This window comes from Peromyscus eremicus, chromosome 7 (genome assembly GCF_949786415.1).
Source record: "Peromyscus eremicus chromosome 7, PerEre_H2_v1, whole genome shotgun sequence".
Taxonomy (NCBI): domain Eukaryota; kingdom Metazoa; phylum Chordata; class Mammalia; order Rodentia; family Cricetidae; genus Peromyscus; species Peromyscus eremicus.
Genome location: NC_081422.1, coordinates 30195787 through 30202817, shown reverse-complemented (window position 1 = coordinate 30202817; position 7031 = coordinate 30195787). Strand labels below are relative to the sequence as shown.

Here is a 7031-nt window from a genome sequence, read left to right as displayed (position 1 = left end):
AGTTCTTTCTTGGCAATGAGGTACCTTCACATTATACAGTGAACACATGGCAGTGTTTTCCAAGTTTCAGATCATTTGGCTTTGAGAATTTAACTCAACCTTTTGTGAGTAAATGATGGGTGAAAAGGAAATGTGCTAAAATGCTCCTGTACTATTTTTACATTTGAAACCTTTCTGCAAATTTAAAGTTAGTAGAGTGCCCACAGATTCATCTTGGACAGTGGAAGGAAATAGGGTGGTTGCAAAGGCTGCCAGATGGGAGGAGAACTGGGTGCCAATAGATAACTATGGATACTATACTTCTTCATTCTTAGATAAGCTGTACTTTACTTTTACATGTCAACAATGAGAGAAATCCCAAATGCAGAGGTATATAAAATCTGAAAAGATCATGGTCAAGTTTAACTCAATCCCAAACATAACAATCTGGTGGAAACATAAGGAGTCGCAGTGTGGTGGCTTCTTCTACAGTGTGTGTTGGCTTCATGATGAGCACAGCTTTCCTGAAGAAAGAAGCATGGTGGTATGGAAGTGTAGAGTGTTCAAGAGATGGCTACTCTGAGAAATGTTCAGGCATAGACTTATCAAGAGTATTGAATTTCCAGGAAAGACGGCATACGTTTAGATCATGCTAGAATCTCAGAATCTCATGGATCTATTTAAGTTTTGTCTGCATTGTTTGGGAATACCGATGATCATATTAATCGTTATCACCATCCTTGCCAACCTCATTATCATTATCATCATCAAAACTGTTCCAACTGAGAAAAAGCCAGCAGCAGTGAATCTGCCTTGCAGTTTTCTTCAGGAAGTTCTTAGGTGGTAACTAGGAGTTTCCTCTTCTGTGAATAAGAGAATATGAGCTGCTTTGAGGATAGCAGAGGGCAGCAGCTGGCATGGGCACTACCTCAGGTTGCAGGTCTTAGGTACACTGGTGCTGTCTAATTCTAAGTTTCTCTGAGCTTTCAAGAGTTGTCATTTTTCAATTAGATGACAAATACTTCATCTAAAAAATGTGTGGTTCAGGCTAAGTCCCGCTTCTACTCCGGTCTGAATTTACTGATTATGGGTTATTGAAACTAATCGACAAAAACGAAAAGTGTGACTAAGGCAAAGTTTCTTTTCTTCCATGCTCCATCTGTTTCTCAATTTAACCTCATGTTCTCTTGCTTGCCTGCCCTTATCTTGCTCAAAACCCCAACTGGGTACCATCTCCCCTGCCTGCATCCTGCTACCCTCTGCCTGCAGCAGGCTCATGCTAGTCTTAGTAAAAATGCTAAGTGGCTTTGACCCATGAACAGCTTTCAGATGATGGTGCCAGTCCAGTTCCGGGGGAGGGAGCCAGATGCGAACAATGCAAAAACATGTTGGAGTTCAGCTATAGACGAAATGTGCCAATCCAGCGTGTTACTCCCTCTATCACGATGATGCTGGACTCATTAATATCTATTTCCAGCAGCCCCATTCTGCCCCTCAGAATGGCCCTGAGATCTGGCCACACAGACATTTCATTAACTAGTTTGATTAGCACTGCCTTGGTCTTCACGCTAACCAGTACCAATGAAAGACACCCGATAGAGTGGCCTCCACTCTGCTCACCGAAGACCAACTTCTTCAAGGGAAGGTCTCCTGCTTGAAAACAAAGCCATGTTTCGGTGCTACATTCCCAAACAGGTGTTGGATAATTCAGTAATTAGTATGCACATCTAACTCCATGCAGCCTCTGTTGATCTCTCAATTATAGTTAGCTGGGTCCTCTGAAGTTGGAAGTAGTTAATTAGAGCATTATCGAACAGTTGGGACAGAGAATCAAGTTCTGCAATCTACCAACAACTTGGTCCCATGGCCTAAGTATTGGGCTGGTCCTGGATCTAGGATGCCCGAGTGCAGGGTGACCTGGTGTCAAGAGGGTTGGTTTGCCTTTCCAGTGACAGCTGGAAGGAGGTTGGTTTTATAGGCAGAGAATAATGGTCACATTCTTTAGCCTGTCCCACTTCTGACAGGAAAATTCACATACCAGTGGTAATCAGTTTTAGAAATGTCTCCTCGGGGGCAAAAAGAAACCTTCAATGTTCAAGAAAAAATAAAGGATAATGGTTCTGAATGGGAGGAGGAAAGTCAAAACCTAAGTTTGTCACACAAGTTAGAGATCAGCCCCCTTGCCTCACGTTGCTTCACCTTGACTGCCCTCCCAGAAGGGTGGAAAAAGCAGAACAAACTAGGGGAGGGCGCAGGTAGGAATCCATGCAAGGTGAAGTGCATATGAGATTAAGGAAGGCAATTTGGAAATGATAGCCTATGAATAATTAAGCTATAATGTCACTGGCAACATCTCAAACTCATAATTGCCCAGGTTCCATTCTGAACATAGCTCATGAGGACTGGGGCAAGTAAGCATTCATCACTTTAAGACTAATAGACAAGCATGTCTTGCTGGGGGATGATGGGGAGATGCTTTGGGGATTGGAGACCAAGAAGTGTTGTGGTTACGGTCACTGTCAGTAAGCTTTCCCAGGGGATCCTGACCAAATTTAGCTCCTGTGTTGTTCTTCCCCCAAATTCACGAAGTCAGAAAGGTCACTGCTCTTCCTTGGCTAGCTAATGTTTCCTGGAATACATCTAACACTGCTAGTATGGATTGGGAGAAGCAGAGATGTGGATGGGGGTGTGGATTCCATGAGTGGATTTTCACTTCCCAGCTTTTCTGCCCCACTCTACCAAGGTCCTCAACATGCCCAGGAATTTAAAGACAACACATGTGGCTGATGTAATGTTTGTAATTAACCAAACACAGACCAGGGAATCAGTACAGTGGGGAGAAGCCAGCAGCATTTGCAAGATCCAGTCTCTTCCTATGAGATGAGTTTATGTACTGGAGGTACTAGAGGTGTGGGTACTGGGGATAGAAGGAGAGTTCTGTGAAGGAAGAAGGTAGGATGGGAATAGTTGTGAGGGAAGGCTTTACCTCTATTTCTCTATTTACAGAAAGATCTAGGCTACCAGGGATCCTAGCAGAACCTACCTCGTGCATTGCATAGAACCAAGGTGAGAATCTCAACGTAATTCCACAAAAAGCACTTGAAATCTATAAAGGGGCATGTAACACACATTCAGTGCACTCTGGATAAGGCAGGTGTGTGATCAAGAGGGCTGAATTGATTGCCAGGAAGCTCGGAAGAAAATTCCAAGACTTCTTTGAAGACTTGTGGGGGCCACAAAGGCTGGTATCAGACCACTCACAGTGCATAGCCCGGGGGACCGGGAGTGTCTTTGAAGTGAGGGAGCTCAGTCTGTTATTCCACCTCAGGCCGCTCTGCTGTGCTATGGATTTAAAGGGCTCTTTCCAGATTTTTTCTACAGCAGGAAAAAAAATCACAGGCGAGCATGCTCAGAGTTCTGGGTCTTCTGTTTTTATTGCCCCACGTGGTATTCTCTCTCTCTCTCTCTCTCTCTCTCTCTCTCTCTCTCTCTCTCTCTCTCTCTCTCATCCTAGTAGGGCCTACCACATTTTGTAATTCCATTTACTGGACAAACTGGACACCACTATGTCCAGTTTATGCAGGACTGAGACTCAAACCCAGGGTTCCCTCTGTGCATACTAGGCAAGCACTCTCGTTCTACTAACCGAGCTCCATATGCAGGCCAGCAAGGTGTGTGATTTTTTTTCATACACAATATTTTCTATGTGAAGATATTTCTCTTCCTCTTTCTTTCTCTAATCCTTCTTAGAGCCTGAGCTACAGGCCCCAAGTCAGGTACTAGACAGCATATTCTTTGTCTCCCTGATAATAAGACAAGTTGCCTAGGCTTTCTTCAGGACATCACATCCTAGGATGTCCTGTTTCAGGATTCTATGGGTCCCAAGAAGATGTTCAATACAGAGATAAGTAGATTGTGGTGCCAGTTGAGGTTCACTAAATATCCCTCAGTTCAAGTCCATAGACATGAGTCCAAGCACAATTGCAAGGTACAACTGAGACCCTAGGAAAATGGCCATCTCCTCTTACACGTCCACAAAGATGACAGAGATGGTGTCCATGGGTGGATTCATGAGTGTACACCTGTACCGTGCATCTTGTTTTCTTGTATTGTTGTTTATAACATCTGCATGGGGGGAAGCAGAGAAGGCTTTGTCATGCTGTATAACGTGAGCAGTTTGGGTATACCTACTCTCTGGAAACCATCACCACAATTAGCCTAGTGAGCACGACCAAACTTTCAAAGCTTTCACATACCCACTTAGGGGTCCTCTCTTCTACCTTCCTCAGTTCTTTCACTGTGGAAATCGATCTACTCCCTCTCTCTGAAGACTGGTTTGCTCTTTCTAGTGCTTTCCATAAGTGGCACCACAAAGTACGAACTCCTGTTTGTCTGGCTTCTGTCATTTAACATATGTCTCTGAGGATGCCTCTACCTGACAGCATCTGCAACTCATTGCCTTCGACTGCCGAGGAGTAACCCATCCTCTGAATGCACCAAGGTTTGGTTTCATTTGATGTCTGATTTTTTTTAAAGACTGTTTCTCATAGAAAAGGAAAAGAAAAAAAAAAGGGGTCAATTCTTTCTCTTTCTTCTCCGCTTAAAATTGTAAATCATTACAAACAAGTCTCGTTTCTCGACTATTTCCTGCTTAAATGGACAAACAGCTAAGAGGCTGCATCGGACTCTTGTGCCTGGCATCGGAAAGACCCTCTTAAAGGGGCTTATTGGAACCTGTACATCAAGCTGGCAGCTTCTGCACTTGTGTACAGGGACAGCTCACAATGGCATAAACAATAGAAAACTTGGGGAAAATTATGAGAGCAATTTAGAAGTGCATAATTAGATATCTTTTGCAGGGTGTTTGGGAAATTAAATTAGCTCTGTTTTTTTTTTTTTGAACGAAGGTTTGTGGGATCATTTCATAAAAAACATTGCTGCAACTGATTATTTTTCTAATATTCTTGCCTGCCTTCCCTGCATATCCAAGGAAGTGGCACTTTTAGCCCTTAGCTGTGGCAGCCAATCATAGCTCCTAATTGCATTCACTGCATAAATTGTCTGTGTCATGAATAATAAAATTAGTTTAAATAAACCCTCAGCCACAATCACAAATAAATCTCTGGTAGAGGACCCCACATCTTTTCATTCTTGGGGAAAGGGTCAGTGTAATCTCGGTAGTTAAATTCTTGAATTAAAATGAAGTTGGAATCATTGGAGGGGAGGAGAGAGGGGGAGGGAGGAGAAAACTGAGGTAGGACAGAGAAGAGAAAGAGACCTGGCTTTCCCTCAGCAGCCTCCAGAGAGTGCTACCCTTGGGCCATTCAGCCCTGACCAAGAATGGCAGTCTGCCAAAGGCTTCATTGCCATCATGGAGTCTATGGGTTAGCGTGGATCCATGCCTCATGTCTGGCAGTACTTCTTCATGCTCCCTGGCTTCATATTACCTCTCTTGTGACAGGCAATTGGCCTCTGGAAATACCACATGGTGGTCTGACGCAATGACTGTCCCCCAATGTTGGTACAGCTCCCTACTGGATCACATCAAGAACTTTGCTGTTCAGCACCAGTACCTAGGTTTCTCTCTCCCTCTCTCCTGGTGCTCAGAGGCACCTTGAAAGGGAGCCTACCTCTGTGGGACACAGTGACTACACATTTCATCCAAGGACTTTGGGGGCCAGTGGCTCACAGTGATGACTTATTTTGTCTGCATTTCTCTTCTTTTGCTGGCCCTGCTCAAACCCCGTGCCTTCCTTGAACTCTTCCAAAGCTGTTGTGGTGAGAGTCACTAATGATTCCAACTGTTACACTAACTGTCACCAGCCTGGAATACACTCTCTTGCCAAGGATAACCCTGTCTCCACAGCATCCTACTGACTAGTGTCCTCAGTATCACATCCATTTGGGTCACGTGACTTTCCCAAACACAGCTGGCTTCTTTGAGCCCTCCCTGCCAAGTTGCCTGATAAAAGTCCCAGCTAAGGCTGACTCTAGCCCTTCCTGTCCCCGTATATTTTTGAGCCCACTCTGCTGACTTTATTTAATGAGATTTATTGTTTGTGCTTAGTAATTTTCAAAGGCCCATCACCCTCTTTGAGTTTGTCCTTAGATCTCCAGCCTGCCAGCGAGGTGGGTGTTTGAAGCTGCCATCATTAATTCAGCTCCCAGCTTCTGCGTTTAACGGCACATGGGTTTGAAGTGTACATAAGCCATGGTGGAAACATCTGAGAGAGCATCCCAAGACGCTGCAAATCATAAAGGGTGATTAGGAAATAGCACGTCTCTCTATCTTCTCATGACATGGAACTTTATTCCTTATATCAAAAAGATCCCAGGATATCAAAATATCACTGTCTGACTCTGATAATGACTTCCCAGAGTTTCAGACATTGGGGCAGCAAAGATTTAATTTTAATTATCTGCAGCTTCCCCCCCCTCCCCCCAGTATTTTAAAGGACAGAGGAGTTGGGAGGAAGGGCAGGAGAGAAGGAAGAGAAAGAGAAAAGGAGAGGGGAAGTGGATAGAGCTTCTTGCTAGTCATTCCTCTGTCAGGCAGCAAAAGCCTGTTGTAAAGGAGTCTGGTGGCCAGCGAAATGCACAGGGCTCAGGGGCTGGCTCAGACAGTCAAGTGTGATGACCTGAGTTCAATCCCCAGAACCGGCATGTAGAAAGCCTGGTAGCAAGTACTTCTAATCCCAGCACTGGGGAAGCGGAAGTGGATCTAGCTAGTGAGATCCAAGACTGCTTGGCAAGCTTCAGGCCAGTGCCTCCCAAAACAAGGTAGACAGCACCTGACATTGACCTCTGGCTGCATGTGCACGTGTGTACCTGTGCATCGGCCCCCACATATGCATGCATACACATGCATGAGGAGGGAGACGGGGAGGAACACACAGACTTCAATCACCTAGAAGCTACTTAACTTCCCAAATCCAGTCCTGACCAGCAGAGTCAAAGAAGAGTGGCTGCCAGGTGTGCCATCCCTAGAGCCTGGGCATCGGGGCAGGTTATATTGAAGGGGTGGCAACCGCACCATCTCACCTTCCCATCCC

At 44.9% G+C, this 7031-nt stretch overlaps 1 long non-coding RNA gene across 1 annotated transcript; it reads right to left on the bottom strand.

The window, feature by feature from the left end:
- Window positions 1-3044: 3044 nt before the first annotated feature.
- Window positions 3045-5775, bottom strand: LOC131914147 (uncharacterized). The gene is made up of 3 exons (XR_009380086.1): window positions 5610-5775; window positions 4008-4104; window positions 3045-3354 (listed from the first exon to the last, which is right to left on the bottom strand). It is a non-coding gene; the product is annotated as an uncharacterized LOC131914147 (long non-coding RNA).
- Between the last annotated feature and the right edge of the window lie 1256 nt (window positions 5776-7031).